This window comes from Macaca nemestrina, chromosome 14, assembly GCF_043159975.1.
Source record: "Macaca nemestrina isolate mMacNem1 chromosome 14, mMacNem.hap1, whole genome shotgun sequence".
Lineage (NCBI taxonomy): Eukaryota > Metazoa > Chordata > Mammalia > Primates > Cercopithecidae > Macaca > Macaca nemestrina.
Genome location: NC_092138.1, coordinates 39,437,742 through 39,458,965, shown reverse-complemented (window position 1 = coordinate 39,458,965; position 21,224 = coordinate 39,437,742). Strand labels below are relative to the sequence as shown.

General features: G+C 34.7%; 1 protein-coding gene across 42 annotated transcripts in view; it reads left to right on the top strand.

The window, feature by feature from the left end:
* LOC105489121 (protein tyrosine phosphatase receptor type D) overlaps positions 1–21,224 on the top strand; it is a 2,338,800-nt gene that overhangs the window by 852,685 nt on the left and 1,464,891 nt on the right. For all 42 annotated transcript variants that reach the window (XM_011753819.3, XM_071078808.1, XM_071078779.1 and 39 more), the window contains one exon: positions 7,763–7,804. The gene's annotated coding sequence lies outside the window, so the exon portion shown is untranslated. The remainder of the gene's footprint in view (positions 1–7,762; positions 7,805–21,224) is intronic.

Sequence of the window (21,224 nt, the reverse complement as noted above, 5' to 3'; positions counted from 1 at the left end):
TAAAAGTATAATGGATCCTTCAAACTAAAGAGCTCAATGCCTGATGAATAGAACTAGTAGGCTAATATATAGAAAGAATGTATTACAGGTGCAGGTATTTATTCAGGCTGGTGGCCTTAGCTGGCTGTTGAACTTGGTAGTATTCACTATGAGATTAATCAGACAACTACAATTCCCAGTAAGGACAAGTGATTTCTTAAAGAACATAGGTTAATACATGATGGAACCTGGTGCTTGAACCCTAGGACCCTGAGCCCAAATCATCACCCTATCCACTGTGTTAAAAGGAATTTGCACTTTCACCAGTGCACTATTGTTTAGGTAGTAAAATACATCTTAAAATATGTGTGTAAATCTGTATCAATAGTCTCCGAGTCCCCAAAATTCTAAATGTAGGAAATTTGAGTTTTAGATAGAAAGTCCTCTAGGAAGGTAAAAATGAAAGTCAAACTCCAAGTGTTTTAATGATCTTGAAGAGCCATATAGCACATGACGATTCAGCATTTCTAACTATGGGGAACACTGTGACCTGGAAGTCTTGATTCCCGATATCCTTAGCATTGTCAGTATAACTCATTTTGAGCACTGTGACTTGAACCAGGCAGACCTTAGTGCAAAGACAGAGTAGATATCCACTTACCTGCGTGAGTCCAGCCTATTTTTCATGTTGGTAGAATAGGAGAATTAGCACTTCACTCCTCTGGAATAAAACATTGACGTTGCCCATACAGGCAATACAATATTATGGTGGAAAAATAATTTAAAGATGCAGAATAAAGAAAATCACACTCAGAGATAACCATTAAGGACGGTGGTTATCTTTTTTTTTCCCTAAGATTTCTGTGGGTAGACTATACCAAAAGGGACTTGCACCTGTCTGTTCACAGTTTATAAAAAGAATTGGTTGTTAGAATGTTCCAGGCAGCCTGGTATCAGTCTTGCTTCAGCAGCATAAATTGGCAGTCATGACCAGGTGCCTTGTACAATGCTTTCTTTATTTTTAAAAATACAAATTTGCTAAACTCTCACTTGGAGATCATGGTACAACAAGGCTTAGGCTGTTTCATTCTAATATAGCAGCGTATGTACCTTATAGTAAGGGAATGGAGCAGAGGATGGAACACTCTTTATTCTTTATGTCTTATGAGATATTCTATAATACCTCTCTTAGAGAATTAAGGAAGATTATCTTTTGATCCTCCAAATGAGAAAGGAAAAGTTTTAATTAGATGTCATCACTGTCAATCATCATGTATATATTAGAGAGAAGCAGGAGACTTCAAGAGTGAAGCAGTTACCACATTGTATTCACATATTATAACTGTGGGAAAAACATTTTTCTCCCTGAGCTTCCTAAGAGGATGGAGAACTCTGCTGAAAAACCCTTGTGAGGCACATATCCTTCTTTATTCTGAGTGTTTTATGCTGATTTATGAAAAGAAACTATTCATTTGGGGGGATGAGGAGGGAAAGGAGGTTGACAGTAAAGGGAACTCTTGATTTTCTTGTGTTAATATAGTTTAGCACAATGAGATCTTTTTATACCCTTATCTCTTCATCTAAAACTGTAAAATTCACTTAATATTCATATGCCATTACATTATCTTTAAAAACATGGTTTACAAATAAAAGCACAATATTTCCTATGTGCTATGGGAATAATATAGTTTGTTTATTCTATGATAAGGCATTTAGTTTATTTCCTTTTTTAGAAAGAAAGGGACTAACATAAATAGTACTGAAATAGATGATCAGAATACATCAATGTTTGTCAGCATATATGAATATATCCTTTTGAGAGTTTCCTAGAAGTGAAATAACTGAGTAAAAGGGAGCAAATATTTTTAAGACTTTGATGCATGCTTGTAAAGTGCTTTTCAATTATAGTGCCACCAGCAGTGAGTGAAGATGGCAGTTTTATCACACCTGCTCATTACTATCAAAACAACATGAAAGACTTTCTATATGAAAAAAAGATAATATTTACTTTATATAGGCAGATATCCTCAGAGACAGATATATACTAAGCTGTTCTCAGTAACTAAAGTATTTGTGATAGACTCTCTTCAGGTCAGTAGATTGCTTTAGAAGGCATTTGCAGAGCAGGAAAGGGAAGCTTGTGTCCACTGATGGACAACCCTTTGAAACCTAGGAATGTCAAGAGAGCTTCAGTTATAAGAGCCCATGAGAGATAAATGTTAAATGTAAAATGCAAGAACTGAGGATAAAATTTACCCCTGTCACATATTTGTGTAAAGCTACACTCTAACTGGAAATTATCAGTCGTATTAGTTTACTAGAACTGCCATAGAAAAGAACCACACCCTGGGTAACTTAAAGAACAGAAATGTATGTTTTCATGATTTTGGAGGCTAAAAGTTGAAGACCAAGTTGTCAGCAAAGTTAATTTCTTCTAAGAGTCTTTCTCCTTGTCTTGTAGATGGCCGTCTTCTCTTTGTGTCTTCATGTGGTCTGTCTTCTGTGTCTCTCACTGTGTTTTAACCTCCTCTTCTTTAAGGACACCAGTCACATTGGATTAGGGCTCAAACTAATGGCATTATTGACCTTTTAAAATACCCTATCTCTAAATACACTTATATTCTAAGGTACTAGGGGTTAGGATTTCAACATAGGAATTTTATGAGACACGATTTAGCTCATAACACCAATATGTTGAAATTTCTAGTGTCTTATTAAAATGTAATGCAAATAAACAATGATGCTTACCTCTTTATTCACTAGTTATTATGGCATCATTACTGTCTTTTATGAGAGTAAAATATGTTTCACACTTATTCTGAATTTATTTTGAAGTCATTCTGTTTACAACACATCTAGTTTTCAGTAAGCAGATACAAAGACATTAGATTTAATAATAATTTTATTTGATCTCTTAGATTCAGTTTACACACTGTATAGAGTATCTTTCTTTGGAATACAGAATGTCTATTGAAACATCACACATCAGTAGGGAGATATATGCTCTTGAAATTAGGTCGTATGTCAGTAGGGAAATTAAAATGAAGTTAAAATTTCCTCCAGGATAGATTGAAAAAGGAAGTCATTTCAAAGGCTTAAGGTTTAAATAAGGTGATGTGGAATAACCCTGCTGCCTATCCTTATGATCTCCCAACAGCTTTATGGCAGGCAAAAAATGATACAACTGAGAGAAAGTCTTCCACGATAAGCTCAACTTCTTATGCTTATAAACTTGTCATGTGTGACATGGTTGGTTCCATTACAGTAACAGATGGATACACTGAATTTTGACTACAAATGACATAGAATAATTATATACTTTACGATATGAATTAGGTTTGGAAATATGTTTTTTAAATGCAGCTTATATATACATACACTTACTTATGGGTATTAACTATGAGATACCTTTAAAGAAATAGACAGATAAGAAATGATATAAAACATTGACTTTATGTGTATCTCTGGAAATTATATAGATAGTCAAATTTATTGGATACTAGTAGTTAATAAAGATAAAAAAACATAATCTTGAGCAATTTTACAACATTCAGAATTGGCATAAAGTACATAAATCATTGTGATGATCATTTAATTTGTTTTGGAGTAAAATAGTGATTCTGCTGTGGTGAAGTAATAATTGTTGACTTCCATCTGCCTTTGTAAGAATACCTCTTATTTTAGTTAAAACATAAGAAAGATTTGTAGGTCTAATGATACTGCATTACTATGCATATTTGACCATTTCCGAGTAGGCTCTAAAGTACAATAACTGTAAAATAACAACAAAAACAAAAATCCCCACACCTCCCACCTTTCCTCTTCTCATTTCATCAATATACTGCTTTAGCTCTAGAAATATATCTGTAATTAATGAATTGTTTTATGGAATTAATTTTTTCTCCAGATTTTTGACCTTTGCATGAATACACTTAGAAACAATCAACAAACAAACATGGCCCATTTTTTATGTTGTCAACCCCACTAAACCAATATTAAGTAAACATTCATATTTTACAGATTAAGTACTCTGAGCATTATAATAGGAATGAGACATTTGAAAACAAGCACAATGAGAATAGTGGAAAATTTCAATTTGGATTACATTAAACGGTGACAGTAATACTGTGTTCAAGGATTAGTTTTAGTTCAAGTCACTGAACATATTGCATCTTTATATAAGTAATACCAATACAAATGTATCTTAGTTTCGCTTGTGGTAGTTCAGTTGTTATTTTTGTGTAAATTTTTAAAAAGTAAGATTAAACCACCGTATTTTTCTTAAAAATGACTTTGGTTGTTACTTGTTGAATTATAATGTAATATAAAATTTCTCTCACGCCAGTGAGAATGGCAATCATTAAAAATTCAGGAAACAACAGATGCTGAAAAGTATTTGGAGAATTAAGAATGCTTTTACACTGTTGGTGCAAGTGTAAACTAGTTCAACCATTGTGAAAGACAGTGTGGAAATTCCTCAAGGATCTAGAACTAAAAATATCATTTGACCCAGCAATTCCATTACTGGATGTATACTCAAAATCATTCTACTATAAAGGCACATGCACACGTATGTTTATTGCAGCACTGTTCCAAATAGCAAAGACTTGGAACCAACCCAAAAGCCCATCAATGTTAGACTGGATAAAGAAAATGTGGCACATATACACCATGGAATACTATGCAGCCATGAAAAGAATGAGTTCATGTCCCTTGCAGGAACATGGATGAAGCTGGAAACCATCATTCTCAGAAAACTAACACAGGAACAGAAAACCAGACACCACATGTTCTCACTCGTAAGTGGGAGTTGAACAATGAGAACATTGTTCTCACAGGGAGAGGAACATCACACACCGGGGGCTGTTGGGGGGTGGAGGGCTAGGGGAGGGGTAGTATTAGGAGAAATACATAATGTAGATGACAGGTTGATGGGTGTAGCAAACCACCATGACACATGTATACCTATGTAACAAACCTGCAAGTTCTGCACATGTGTATAAAAGGACTTCTGGTTAAAGCATAGTTTACAAAACATATTGTCCACCCTGTAAGCTTGACACCACCAGTGTATAAAAGGTCTTCTGGTTAAAATGTAGTTTACAAAATATATTGTCCACCCTATAAGCTTGACTTTCAGAACTATTCTTATTAAGCTCATAGTTGTTTTATTTTTCTTCTTTTCTTTGTTGTTGTTATTTTGTTCATTTTCTCTTTTTGTTTTCTGAAGTCTTATTTCCTCCTAACATTAGCCTATATTAAAGTTAAATTAAACCAATCTTAAATAGTAAATATCACTCCTTTCCTTCTTTCTGTAACTTATTCCCATCCTAGGGTGTATGTGCCTATCAGAAAAATCAGAACATGTAACCTTAATCCGATTATAATGCCCAGGCTATTCCTAATGTGAATAGAGGTGTGCATGTTACAAACTGAAGTTTGTCTGTTTACTTTTTTTTTTTTTTTTTTGAGACAGTCTCACTCAGTCGCCCGGGCTGGAGTGCAGTGGCACGATCTTGGCTCACTACCTCCCGGGTTCATGCCATTCTCCTGCCTCAACCTCCTGAGTAGCTGGGACTACAGGTGCCCGCCACTACGCCTGGCTAATTTTTTTGTGTTTTTAGTAGAGACAGGGTTTCACCATGTTGGCCAGGATGGTCTCGATCTCCTGACTTTGTGATCTGCCTGTCTCAGCCTCCCAAAGTGCTGGGATTACAGGCGTGAGCCACCACGGCCGGCCTGTCTACTCTTTAAGCTCAACCCTGATTACATTAGTACCATGTTTCTCTGTGATAAATTCATCATAGCCTGGCAGCAATGCTGACTATTCAGAGGTTTAAGCAATACCTTGACCTCATACTTTTATTTTCATGGCTATTAGACAACTGGATTCTTATTTGACCTGTGGAAAACTTTGTTTCCTTGTCATTTAAGGAGATTTTCTGTTTCTGTAGTCATGCCAGACTACATGTAAGCATAGAACATAAAATTATAGCTATTAGGATGGATTTAAAATGCCTCATTTCATCCCTGCCAAAAAAAAAAAAAAGTACCGCCATGTTTACTTTGATTACTCTGATGCAAAATTCATGAATAAAGTTTATCATCCATACTTGTGTTTCTCAATTATTTTGAACATAATAGAAGAAATGAAACACAAACTAAGGTTTTGACACTGGCAGGTGGTAAAGTAGAAATATCAGTTATGAATAAGACAAGTATATTTAAAATATCAAAATTATTTAATATTTTTCAAATGTTTATAGTTTTACTAGCTAATATTTATTAATCACTTACTATGGCCCCAAAACTGTTCTAAGTAATTTATTTGTAATGACTCGTTTAATCTTTACAACCACTCCATTGTAAAAATTCAAGTCTCAGAGTGGGTACATAAATAGTCTACAGTCTGGGCTGACTAGCTATCCAAGGAACCAAGATTCAAATAAAATCTAGGAGGTGTGGAAAAGACTAGTTCTGGCCATCAAATAAAGAAGTAGACCTAAGGGGGGGTTATATATGTATAAAACCACGCACGTAAATGTATTTTAAGCAACAACATCCTGTTGCTAAATAGTATATGATCTAAGTGATGGTGTATGTGTGGATGCACTTGTATTTTGCGCTGTTTCGGCGATAGCTTAGGGAGCATTCTGGAACATACAGTGACCTGATTTCCTTCCATCACCCAGTAGCTCCACAGGCATCTTCATATAAAAATAACAACCCCTTAAATCATAAGTCTGAATCCAGTTTACTTGATGATCCAGTTACGTTTCTTCTGGAACTAAAATTCTTTGAGTTGGAGAATATTAAATATGGAAGAAAATTGCTTATACTTCTACTTTTTAATGGGTGTTATTTTTCATTCATGGTAAAATTTTTACCCCAAAATAGTGGTAGAGATCACAAGATAGATTTTTTTTTTTCTGATCTTTTTCTTACATCTGGAAATTTTAGGCAGCTAGAATGCCAGAACATATGAACAAAGTTAGTGGTTTTTTCCTTCTACATTTAATTGAAATTCTTATAATTAGATTTATCACATTTGCAATGTGAGTTCTCAGATTTAGATAATCTGTGCCTTTAGGTAGGTGAGTTTCTGAACATATTTATAAATGTGGCACTGCATCTAATAGAATAATAAGCTAGAAATAATAGAAATTTGGGGCTTTAGTTCAGCAATTCTGTTTTCTGTTTTGATATTTAAACTACTGAAGTTCATTGAACATATTTAAATCTATTATCTATGCCTTCATTCTAGATTCATTGCCTGAAAGTTTTTGAAACATTATTGCTATAAAAGTGTATCTGTGTTAGCTTAAATGAGTGCTTCACTGCCACTTTGTGATGAACAATCATTATAATGCTTTTATTATAAAATCTATTTAACCTGATTCTTCATCTTTCTGATTTAAATCTAATAATTCATGCAGCATTTTTGAAAAGTGATAAGTTTGATTTTTTGCATAAAATGGATATCTCTATACTTTCTTTCTATAATTCTTTCCAGGAAAGTTTATTTTAAGACGTAAAGGAACAGAAGTCCTTTGGGTTCAAATTGTGAAGTATTACAGAATATTTGCCTTCTGTCTTTTTTGTCTTAATGAGCTTTAATTAAAAAAGAAAAAATATAAGACTTTTTACAATTAATGGAAAGATACACAATATGAGCAATGATTGAGTTTTAAAACTTGTTCTTATTTTAGTTTTATATATTGGTATTTCTCAATATGTGTATTTACTAAATCTATTGATAGAAATATTCTTTCTTTTATATTAGGTTTCTGTCCTGAGACCACAGCAGAATGTGCCTTGGACAAAGGTGAGTATATTTAAAATAGATTTCAAACTTTCTCCATAAATAAAGTATAAAAATATTATGACAATTATATTACTGTTGCATGCTTAGAAATATGGTATTATAGTTCATGTTTATATCATGGGACATGCACTTTTTGTCTGGTAATATGTAATAGTGAGAAAATATCAGAATTAGAACTCTGGTTATTAAGTATATACCATTGCCTGCATACAGAAAGCCTTAATCCATACAATCTATATTAAAAGAACTGTTAACACTAATGCCCTTGCAAGTTAAATAATGGAACTATTCAAAGGTTGATGGAAGATGTTTAACATGTCTTTAGTGACTCTGATGATGAAATTATTGAAATGGGACATATGTAAGTTAGATTATCAAACACGAACTATCTAAAAATATTTAGGTTTTGGGGGAGCAAATAGATAAATACATTTAGAATTAAAACCAATTTAAAAAGAGGAAGGAATTAGGAAAATAAACACATTAACAGCTCAGTAAACAGTATATAAATGTACTACATGAAAGATAGGGGGAATAGTTCAAGGTTAATACAGGATGCCTGTTATTTCAAACTGGAATGCTATCATGAAAAAAGATGTTATTAAAGATGATTAAAAAGATCATGAACTATAACTGAATTCTAAGAGAGAGTAGCAAGAAAATGTATAAGATGAATAAACGTTACATAGAGGAAAACCTGTGAGTACTGAGTAAGGGAACTAAGATTCCTGAGGACAATGGTGAAGGAGGATGACAACTGATGAAATAAATATCACATACAGGAGCTATTAATTATCAGGCCTTCTCTAAAGAGAAATTAACAAGAGAAAAATTGCTTGAACTAACACATAAAGAATCTATGGGCTGGGGGTGGTGGCTCACGCCTGTAATCCCAGCACTTTGGGTGGCCGAGGCGCTGTCACATGGTCAGGAGACAGAGACCATACTGGCTAACACGGTGAAACCCCGTCTCTACTACAAATACAAAAAATTAGCCGGGTATTCTGGTGGGTGCCTGTAGTCCCAGCTACTCGGGAGGCTGAGACAGGAGAATGGAGTGAACCCGGGAGGTGGAACTTGCAGTGAACCAACATCGTGCCACTGCACTCCAGCCTGGGCAACAGAGTCAGACTCTGTCTCTAAATAAATAAATAAATAAATAAATAAATAAATAAATAAATAAATAAAAATTTATGTAAGCTTCAGGATTAGGTAGTGGGAGAAGGTTAGTTATCATTTTTCTAGAGATATTTAAATATTGAATAGATTCACAATGTTTGACCATGGTTCCTCTAAAACTTCTCTAGATCAGCTATCCTATTCAAGGTTCTTCCAACCCCACACATGACTTGATGAGTCATTGTTCTTTATTTTTCCCTGTATTAGAGTAATTTTATATTGAAGTAAAAGTTGGGCATCATTGGTTTGTGGTTATAAGAAAAATGTAGGTATATATATTATCATTAGTGATTGATACCTGTTCTATATCATGCAAACGTAATGCTTTGGGAAATACAGTTATATGTACATATTCATATTTTTAGTTTGGCCCAAAACATACTGTATGTCTTCTGCAGTCTTACTCATATGAGAAAAGGAAGCATCCTATAAATGCTTATGTCAATAATTTTCTGAGATAATAAAATGGAAAACTCTCCCAGCTATTTTCTTGCCACTATTTTTCATGTAATTTTTTGGTCATTTTCCATGTCTGTAAAGAGACTAATGTGACTTTAGAATATCCAAAGAAAATAAGCCAGCTGACGTGCACTGCCAGACAGGGAATGAATGGCTCCAGGCACAAATCTCTGTTGTGTCAAGGCTTTGGCATGACATTTGGCAGAGACTAAATCAAACATACACAATGCAAATAATCTCAGTTTCCCATGGATGTGCAGCTTCAACCTCGAGCCTGCTGTTAGTCATTACTACTCTTTTCTCCTGATATTCCAGAGAATGACATTTCTGGTAATGCATTGAAAACTAGAACATTTCCTAGGTGTTCTTACACTTTGAGGCAATTGGGGGGATCATGACTTTGAAATTGGACCTTCCTGGGTTTGAAGGATGAGTCTGTCACTTACTAGCTGTGAAATCCTGGAGAAGCTACCTAAGATATAAAATGAATTATCACAGGGGTTGTGGAGGCATTAAAATGATACAATTAGTCTAAAGCATTTCCTATATCTGTTATATAATAAACATTTAATAAATATTATTTTACTTTTTTCCACTTCTGTAATTAGTTGGATTTTGTTTTAAACTTCTTAATAATCCTCTCCTTTATCCTATTAATAGAAGAGGAATGACTCTAATATACATTTGTAACTTTTGAGTTATGTAAGCACATGTGCTATTATTTGTCTTTATCTTTTTAGGTGGGCACTCTTGTTTGAAGTGGGGCAATGGTTTTTAAGAGTTATATGTAATACATAAAGGGTCTTCATGTTGCACAAGAACGTTTTGAATGCATTTGATTTAATTTTAGGTTTCGTTAGTATCATCAAAGATGGAACACCACATTATAAAATGTAGATGGATTGGAAAAAATTATACCTCCATAGCATGCCCGTAATATTTTAGTTCAAATGTTTGTTTCAACTCTCATTAATAAATAAATATGTGTCATATAGCATTAGGTGCTAAGAGTACAAAGAAGAAACAGATATATTCTTTGCCTTCATGGGAGTTATAATCTTAGATGCGAAGAGACATGTAAATACATTATTTTTAACACAATATGATAATATGCTACAATGGAGAGGTGCTCATGGGATGGGGGTTGTGCAAATATAAAATAAATTTTAATCAATCTGGCTTCTTGGAGGGGTTGACACCTCGTGTATTTTAAAAAATGATGAGGAATTGGCCAGATATCAGTCTTACATAGAGGCATGATGGTGAGCGGTTGTCAAGAATGCATAATATTTAAATGTGATTGTATCTATTTAAAAATATATAATTTTCAATTCATTCTGTGATATGATAAAAGGAATTAAAGTTCTTAGGGGGTTAATAAACTTGTTAATGCAATTTATCTAAAAAGAGGAAGGGCAGTGAGATAAGGAATCTGTTGTCTAAAGTCAAAACAATGATAGTAGCCGTAAGTGTACAGATTGGAAGTTGGGGAGCTGAGCCCTCCTACTTTGTTCTTGAAGGTAATGTAGATTATAGTTAGGTTATTTTTACAGAGCTAAGATTTATGAATGATGTGTTTATCATATTGTTACTTATAACATGATAATGGGAAACAATAAGGAAGCTTTTATAAATTTTGATAAAACATGGGATATTTTACTGTTACTAAAATTATAATTTTGAAGATTTTAAAAAGAAGACTGTGTTCTTAAAAACAGGACAAATTATGAATTAACAATATAATACCATACCCCTTTTAATACATATATTTATGTAAAACAGATACATATGGGTATTCAGTTATATGCTTGATGTGCTTTTGTTAGGGGACAGGGTTCCAGGAAAATGCTTAGGAAAAGACTTAAAAGAAACACACCCATCATTATTAACAGTGATTATCTCTATGTCATGGATATATATGTGTGTGCTTTCTATTTTTTCTTGAAACTTTGATGTGTTTTACATTTTGTATGATTAATTCATTGAATAACCTCTAACACAGCTCCCATAATGTTTGCCTGATGATGCTCATACCTTTGTGTAATCCCCTCTCCTTGAGTTGGGGCAGAACCTTTGACTTGCTGCTAACCAATTGACTATGGCAAAGGTAAAGGATGTCACTCCTGTGAATATGTCATGTTATAATACAAAGGTGATGGAATGACAATCCCATAGGTATGTTATGTTATATAAGACCACATCTTGTTAGTAGATACATTCCTGCTCTCCTGCTGACCTTGAAGAAGTAAGCCACCATATTGTAAGATGGTCTGTTGTGAGGGCCACAGGCAAGAAACTGGCTGCCTCTAAGAGATCAGAGTGGTCCCTAGATGTTGAGAGTGGCCTTCAGTCAACCACCAGCAAGAGGTCAAGGCCCATAATCCTACAGATATAAGGAAATAAATTCTGGCAATAACGTGAGTGAACTTGGAAGTGGATATATTACCAGCTATGACTCCAGATAAGAATCTAGTCTTAGCTGACACTTTGACTATAGCCTTGCAAAGGTCCCAGCTAAGCTGTTTCTGGACCTAACCACAGACACTGTAAGATAATAAATGTATATTGTTTTATGCTACTAAATTTGTGGTAATTGTTGTGCAAAAGAAGAAACTAATTGCTTTGGACAGAATTGTGTTCCTTTAAAATTCATATGTTGAATCTCTAATTCCCAATGTGACTATATTTGAAAACAGGATTTTGAAGATGTAATTAAGGTTAAGCAAGGTCATAAAGGTGGGGTCCTAATTTGATAGAACTGGTGGCTGTATAAGAAGAGGAAGAGATCTTTCTCTCTTTCCATCTCTGTGTACACACAAAGGAGAGATCATGTGAACACACAGCAAGATGGCAACCACCAACAAGCCAAGAGAAGAGCTACAGAATAAAGTCTACCTTGTTGTCACCTTGGTATTGAACTTCTCAGTCTCCAGAAATATGAGAAATAAATTTCATTTGTTTAAGCCACTTGGTCTATGGTATTTTGTTATGGCAACCCAAGCTGATTAAGACAAACTTTGACATCAAGAAATAGGGTGCTGCTATGAATAACACCTAAAAAATGTGGAAGTGTCTTTGCATCTTGATAACAAAGGTTATAAGAGTTCTGAGGTGCATGGTAGAAATATGTGAGGTTCTGATAAAGTCTTATATAAAAGTGAGGATCATGTCAGTGGAAACTGAAAGAGAATCCTTGTTATAAGACATCAAAGAACTTGGCTGAATTGTGTTCTAGTGTTTTGTGGAACTTATGAGTAATAAAATTAGATGTTTAGCTGAGGAGGTTTCTAAGCAAAGTGTTGAAAGAGTGGCTTAGTCCCTCTTGATTGCTACAGTAAAATGTCAGAGGAGAGAGAGGAATTGAATAATAAATTGTTAAGTAAAAAGAAAAGGAACCAAACTTAAAGATTTGGAAAATTTGCAGTCTGTTTATATTGCCAAAAAGAGAAAGCCTACTGTGAAGAGAACACCAAGAGTGTGGCTAGACTGTCACTTCAAAAAGAGCTTTTGGGATTATACCAGCTGAAATCCTGTCAGTTTTTACTGAAGAGACAAAGATGGGACAAAATGAAGAAAGGCTGTTGGACTTCTTGGACTTGACAGGACAATAGGGCTTTTTGGCTGCAAACATTCACTATTCTTCCAAGAGGGAAGTTATCAAGCCTTCTGCTTCAGTTTCAACATGTCAGACAACCTCTGTTCAGAGCCTCGAGGGCAGGACTGCCCTGGAATGATGTGTAAGGGTGGGGTTTCCTACAGCCTTGGAATTTGGACCCTGGCCTACAGCTATGGAGTTGGTGCTGCCACACTTGATCTTGGACTTTCTATCCTCCAGAATTATGAGAAAATAAATTTATGTTTAAGTCATTCAGTCTTTGGTATTTTGTTAGGGCAGCCGGAGCAGACCAATATCCCAAAGCGATGAATATAGAAATATTATGTTTTGCAAACATGAAAGATCAAAATAAAGAGGAAGGGGTGGAGCATGGAATAATTCCCAGATTTTGATGTAGGCAATTGGAAGTAATTCCTTTCAGTTTATGTAGAAATACAGAGATGGGGGGAAAAAGCCAATTTGGTGGAATGATAATGAATAGTTTTTTAAAAATTTCATTGAAATTTTTATTGAGATAATTTTACATTCACATGCAGTTATTAAACGTAAAAGAGTCTGTACACTTTGCCAAGTTTTTCCCAATGGCAACATTTTGCAAAACTATAGTACAATATCACAACCAGCATATCGAAATTGAGATAAACCCCCAATATTGTTCAGATTTACCCCATGCCCATTGTAATCATTTTTGTCTTTATTACGTTCTATAAAATGCTATTACCTTGTAAGTTTAAGTATCCTACCCCACAGTCAAGATACTCAATAGTTCCAACACTACAAGGATTTGAAAGGTTGGCTTTTTATAACTACACCCACCTCCCTGCATTTTCCCACCCCAACCCTCTTCTTAAACAACACTTTCTGGAAACACTACTCTGTCTTCCATTTCTAAAATGTTATTTTTAAAATGATATATAAATGGAATCATACCTTTTGGGATTGGCTTTTCTGCTTAGCCTAATTTTTGGAGATTCACCCAAGTTGTTGCGTGTATCAGTTTGTTCATTTTTATTTTTGAGTGGCATTCCATTGTATGTATGTGCTACAGTTTAACTTTTTATCTGTTGAAAGACATCTGGGCTGATTCCAGTTTTTGTCTGTTATACTAATGTATAAACATTTGTATACATGTTTTAATATGAATATGTCTTCATTTCTCTGGAATAAATGCCCAAGACTGCAGTTGCTAGATTGTATGGTAGTTACATGTTTAGTCTTATAAGAAACTGCCCAACTGTTTTTCAGTGTAGCTGTACCATTTTATATTCCTAGCAGTAATGCATGAGTTATCTCATTTCTCTGTATCCCTGTCAGCATTTGGTGTTGTTGATGTTTCTTATTTTAGCCATTCTGATAGGTATATACTGATATCTCATTGTATTAATATTTTAAATTTGCATTTCTCTAATGGCTATTGATGTTGAATGTCTTTTCATGTGGTTACTTGCCATCTATCTATCTTCTTCAGTGAAATCTTCATGTAGTTTATCTATTTTCTAATCAGATTATTTGTAAACTACTGAGTTTTGAGTACTCATATGAACAGTGCTTGAATATATATATGAATATATATACATGTATATATGAGAATATATATGTATGTATATATAGGAAACTACTGAGTTTTGAGTACTCATATGAACACTGCTTGAATATATATGTATATATGTGTATATATGTATCTATGTATATGTATGTGTATATATATAGTGTGTGTGTATGTGTATATATATGTGATAGCTGAGTAGAAATGATGGGGAAGAAGAGATCTCTCAAAGTCCAGACAGACAATCAGGAGGCTGTACATATAAGTCCAAAGTCCTGAGAAGCAATAAAGGATAGAAATAAAGGTTATGAACGTGTGACAGTTAAGAAGGTATTGGAGCAGATCTTGGAGGGCAAAAATATCAAGCTCTTGTGTCTCCTTGAAATTCAGAATAATGTTTTACCCTCAAAAATTTTACTGTATGTAAATAAATGCTTTTCTATTTTCTGAACTTCGTCTTATATAAAACACTAAGGTTTTCTCACCTACCATACACCTTAAATACTGCCAACATTTGAGTGGTTTCGGTAAGACACATGAATATTTTCAATAACAACAACAAAAAAAACTAAATGTATTTTTGGTATGTTGCATAGACCCAGGGAGACAGGAAAAGCTTGCTGAGGCTACAATCTAGAACTCAGATCACACACAGAAATAGGGTAGCGATATCCACTTTGTAACGAGATCCTTCTCAAGACACTATGAGAAACTTCAGAGGGAAAATACATTATCTAGAATGTCTAGTGGTGGACAACCTTGGCAATCTAGTTAAGCAGGCAAGCTGGAAGTTTAACATGAGCAAAATGTACAACACCAGGTTAGAGGAGAAGGAAAGAAAGATGTATTTGAAATTATAGAAAGAATAGAGTATATTTGTTTATAGAGGAGATCCAGTGGCAAAGTAACAATTTATTATTTCAGACAGACCCCTGGGTGCAGTGGCTCATGCCTGTAATCCCCGCCCTTTGGGAGCCCGAGGCAGGGGAATCACGAGGTCAGGAGTTTGAGACTAGCCTGGCCAACATGGTGAAACCCCGTCTCTACTAAAAATACAAAAATTTAGCTGGGCATAGTGGTGGGCACCTGTAATCTCAGCTACTTGGGAGGCTGAGGCAAGAGAATTGCTTTAATCTGGGAGATGGAGTTTGCAGTGAGCCGAGATCACATCGCTGCACTTCAGCCTGGGTAAAAGAGTGAGACTCCATCTCCAAAAAAAAAAAAAAAAAAAAAAAACAGACAGACCTTGACTATTTGAAGATGTTTGTGTCATTTTCTGAATTTTATATTACAGACTAAGTGTATACTCAAAATTTAAAACTAATGAGGCACTGGTGCGAACCAAACAGAGGTCCACTCAATGGAGCAGGGACTGGGAGGCTCCTCGGGTGTACTAGCGTTAACACTTTAATTACTGGGTTATGGGGACTCCTGGAGGAGAGACCAAGACTACAAGAGCACTGGGGGATGGGGTTTGTGTCAGTCAGTGCCAGTTTACCAATGGTATATAAGTAGTTTAATATTTTAATAACCAATATAACCATTACCAGTACAGACTGACTGAACACAGGCTAGACCATATGTGTATTACTATAGGATCTCAGGGGTGTCAGGCTAGGAATACATTGACTGTGAAAAAGGAGCTAGGGACCCGCTTGCTCAAAGATAGAAATTAAGGAATAGGTTATTTTTGAAAATTATTTTACTATAGGGATCATCCAAATTGGTTTGCTAAAAAGTCAGAAATCCTGAGGGTATAAAATGATATGACTTTTTTTTCTTTAAACACCACGTTCCATTCTCTGACAACATTCCTTTCTTACTGGGTAACATACTTGCTTCCTTAATCATATTTGACAATTCTATAGCTTTTCAGTCACTTTTTATTATTAAAGTGTCTTATTTTTATTGTTAAGGATTAGTTTTGATTATTTTAAATCTTCTACCTCATACTTGATTCAGAGATCTTCCCCCTTGCCTGTACACAAGAGAAACTTGATGTTCCAGTTGCTCTGAATATATGTGGGGTGGGAGTAGTGGGATGGGGCTTGGGGGTGGGTGGCGATGAGGGAATGGTAAGAAGTTCTGGAGCGTCCTTGCTTTCTCACATCTTTTTCTACTTCCCTGCTATCTGTCTTGGTTGGGGCAAGATAGGAAGGCGGGACACAGTCCTTCCATATGTAACTCTCCTTGCCAAGTGCTGTCTCTCCTTTGCTGGTTGTAGCCGCTGTTCTATCTTTGGCCTTATGTACTTTCTGATAACCTGGAGCTCACACACTGCCTCTCTCACAATCGTTTGGTGATTCTTCAGATTACTTCTTGAGGACACTTCTGTAGTGTTGCCTAATGTGGCAAAGCTGGCTGAGGTTTGACCTTCTCCTACCCATCCCTACCCCTTATCAGCCACCATCACAGGTGGCCATATAACAGTCTTCGCATATGAGAAGGTACATGGGTTTGTGTTGCTTTCATAAAATAAGAATTGCCTTAAAAGTAAACATTAGTAAAAATATGCAAAAGGCAAGTGAATGGCAGTAAGAGAGCTACATTGAATAATGTCTCTTTTCTTATAAGGAAATACGTGATGTTTTTGTTCAGGAATAAAAAGAAAGTCTACTATGGGAGAAAACAATTTTTTTTTTTTTTTTTTTTTTTTTTTTTTTGCCACTTTTACTTATGAGAACTGAGCAGTTCAAATACAGCCTGTGGGTGTTAGGATGTGTGTGCAATACATCCAATCAGTATTATTTGGGGTCTTTTCCCCAACAACGCAAGAGGCTCACCAGCAGATATGGCAGTGGAACTATCCAAACGTAAGCACTGCTAAGTTGGTAATAATTATGACTTAGAGATTTGGGGGTTCTAGGAACCCCCCCCCAAGCAAATGGCTTCACTCGGGTTCCACATTATGCAAAGAAGGAAGTAAAGTCAATAATGACAGGCTGGCAAAACTTAGGAGAGTCAAAATTATTAGTTATAATGAGTAAGATGGTTAAAAGTATATACATATTTTTGGAAGAATGGCTTAACATGTATATCTTATGAACTCTTGAAAATTTTATAAGATAGGCATATGCTATCTTATATTTAGATGAGAAACTGAATAATAGAATGCATAATATATGACAGGCAAACTCAGTTTTAGCTAAACCCAAACCCCACATCCTTTCTATGAAATTCTAGTGGCTAATATATAAAAAAGAGAATAGGAAGATTGGGTTATAAGTTGGTTTTGATCAAATAAGAGATAATTATGTTATAATAAATTATTGCTCTGAATTTCCAAGTGTTTTAACTTTTTCTGAAATCATTGTTTTCCCTACTGAGAAAATAACTGAACAAAAATGATACTGCAAAATTTACATAAAACATCCATTTGTTTTTTTCAAATTCTTAAAGTTAGTGTTTTCAGTTGCTTATGAAAGACTTATTTAAGCCCAGAAGCTGCTGTGTTCAAAATTGCAGATGCCAATGTATACTTCCTTATGTCTTCCGTGTTTTATCATGAAATTTAAATAGCTTTATGTGCACATAGCAGCGTTACTATTTGCATGAAACTTAACTGAAGAGTAAATATGAAATGTTTTCAAGCAGACAATAAAAGATGAAATTGATTAGCATCCTTTGCACTTTTACTCTTTCTATTATGAACAACTGCTAAGGAATGGTCATAAAGGGAATCTTGGTAAACTGCCCAATCTTTGTTATAGGGACTGAATTCCTGGAACTTTTACTGTCATACTAAGTAGACCATCTAAGATAAAATAATTATGTAATAAACATTCTTTTCATTGGTTTGAAGAAAACAGTGATTCTATAAAAGTGTTTTATGAAACACATTCTTGTGGAAACTTTCCAGGTAAAATGAGCTCCACGGAAAAAGTAATTGGAAAACCACTAGCATGTTTTTTCAGCACAACAAAGACATTGAAAACTTCTGCAGTAGAAAGTTATCAATGTTTAGTCTAGAAAAATATAGAGCTAGCTTAACCACATGGGAGGCAGGATTTTGTAATCTTTAAGACTGTGGTCTCTGGAATCTGCTTGCTCTACTAATTTTAATTGCTTGCTCCACTAATTTTATTATTGAGGTAAAATTCATATACCATGAAAATAACCATGTTAAAGTGAACAATTCAGTGGCATTTAGTACATTCACAATGTATTCACAAAGTGTATCCGGTTCCAAAACATTTACATTACCCCAAAGGAAAACTCTGTATCCATTGAACAGTTGTTTCCGGTTCCTCCAACCGCCACCCCCAATTTGCTCCACTTGAATAAATTGTGTGGACGTTCTGCTTACCCTCTTTGAGGCTCAGTTTCCCACTTATTTCTCTATAGATAGATATGGCTTTGACCTTATATGGTGGTTGTAAGAATTCAATAAAGTAACGAATACAATAAACTCAAACCATTGTAAAAATTAAATAAATGTTACAATGTTAAACTTGTGTAGCTCTCTGTTGAATCCACAGGAACTAGTGTTCTAGAAAGCACTCTCCAGGAATTGTGAATCAAAGTCATCACTATAGGCAAATACTGAGAGAGAAGCCATAGACTTTGTCTTATTTAGAAGCTAATGAATGTCACATGACCCTCTGGTGCTCCAGAAGACTCAGAGTTAGAACTTATGTTTATCTCTGTCATTCCCCAGCATATTTTTGCTAAAGTGGCTTGAGGTTGATATTAGAACAAGAGATGTTGAAAGAAGGAGGGAGTTTTCCAGATATCCTCAATCTAAAAATAAGAGGAATATAAAGGTTTATGAGAGGGAATACATTTCTTCAATAGAAGAATTGAAGGAGATAAACAGCTGACGGCAGCCCTAACCTAGGTCTAATTATTTTCTACTTAATAGGTGTTCATGATTATAAAAATTTTTAAAGTGTCATCTACATGGAAAAACAAACTATAAAATGTTTTAAAACATAAAATTATGTTTTATGTTTATATATGTAAAATATGTAAATTTAAGTACAGGTATAATTTTATATAAATTGAATAATATTTGACAATGAGTAGGTAGGTCTAAATGAATTTTTACCAAAATGATAGCAGTAATTCCTATGCTGTATCAGAACCTCAGGTGTTTTTCGCTTGCCTTTGTATTCTTTTATATAATTGCTTAAATTTCCACATGTGTATATGCTACCTTACTAACAGAAACAAAGCAACGGAGCTATATCAACAGTAGCGATGGATTACAACTGTACTATATTTGTTATTTTACCCAATTTTTCTTCGTCGTTGCTAGAAGCACAAACCTTTAGAAAAATATAAAACTGATTATGAATGTTAAACAGATCAGCTTGCCTCCAAAGGCCTGAGAAAGAAAGAATGAGGAAGAGTTTGATGAGCCCTGCCTTATTCTTCCAAAAATACAATTTACCCTTAACAGACCTTAACCCTGATAACAGACAACAAATTGAAGCTGTTAATTTCTTTTTTCTGTCTTTTTAGTACAATTTTTCCCGTTAAAATTTATAATTCCCTCCCAAATTCTACGAAAGTTAGTATACTCATTGATTTTAAAGGGAGATGATCATTTATCACCCCTTGGTACACTGGGAAGTTCCATTTCCTTCTCCTGATCTTCTGCAGTCTCTACTCTTTTCATTTGCCTCCTGAACCAGAAAATACATCTCACTGGGGTTCTCAAACCTGAGTCATTATAGGAATCATCTGGAGATCTTGTTTAATGTGTAGATTCTTGTGCATCTCCCCAAAATTTCTTATTCCTTAAATCCAGAATGGGGTCTGTGACTCTGCAGTACAATATTCCAGGTTACATCAAAGCAGCTGATTCACAAATTATCCTTTGATAGACAGTGGAAGCTTTCAAGTCCTTAAATTCTAACCTGCTTTACAAACCTGTGATTAAAATAAATTATTTCCTCCATCGTTTTCTTCTAAAAGCATCGGTAATTCTCCTTAGCACCTTTTATTGAAGATGTGTTTGGTGATTCAGGTAGAACATGACAGCTTATCCAACATACTAACCACGTGGACTGTCCCCACGTGCTAAATGCAGAAACAATTGAACAATCTGCTTTACATAAACTTTCTTTTTAGAATAGATATAGTTCAACTGCCCATAACAAGTAGAAGAATCAAACCTTCCAATTATACTTTGTGATTAGGTTAGTGTAATTTCAACAAAATAGTGCCCTTAAAAATAAATTATTGAGTACATAGCCTGCAATATCAATATAATATTATATGTAATATATACAGTTTGTTTTTAAATAAAATGTCTCAAAGATGCTAACGCATTTTTTGCCATTCTTGTGAAACAGTCAAGAACTGCTATTATTTATCACCATTTGCAGAGAGATGGAATCACTGAGCTATTAAGTAACTTGAAGAGGGTCACCGAGTCAGTGACTAAGTCAAAATAAACATTTCATCTCCTAGCTCCTTGAACAGTAGTTTTCTCAACAAATCCCATCGCATTTATTTCTTCCTGTAAAAGTTTACAAGTCATCCAGTTTCCTAGGAGGTTCTTCATTATGGGACATACAAGGATTTGTACCCTCTGGAAGGTTGAAAACTAGAAGCAGGAAGTCATATTAAAGATAGTCCCTGTTTTTCAAAGACCCTTTCATTCCTCCAGTTCC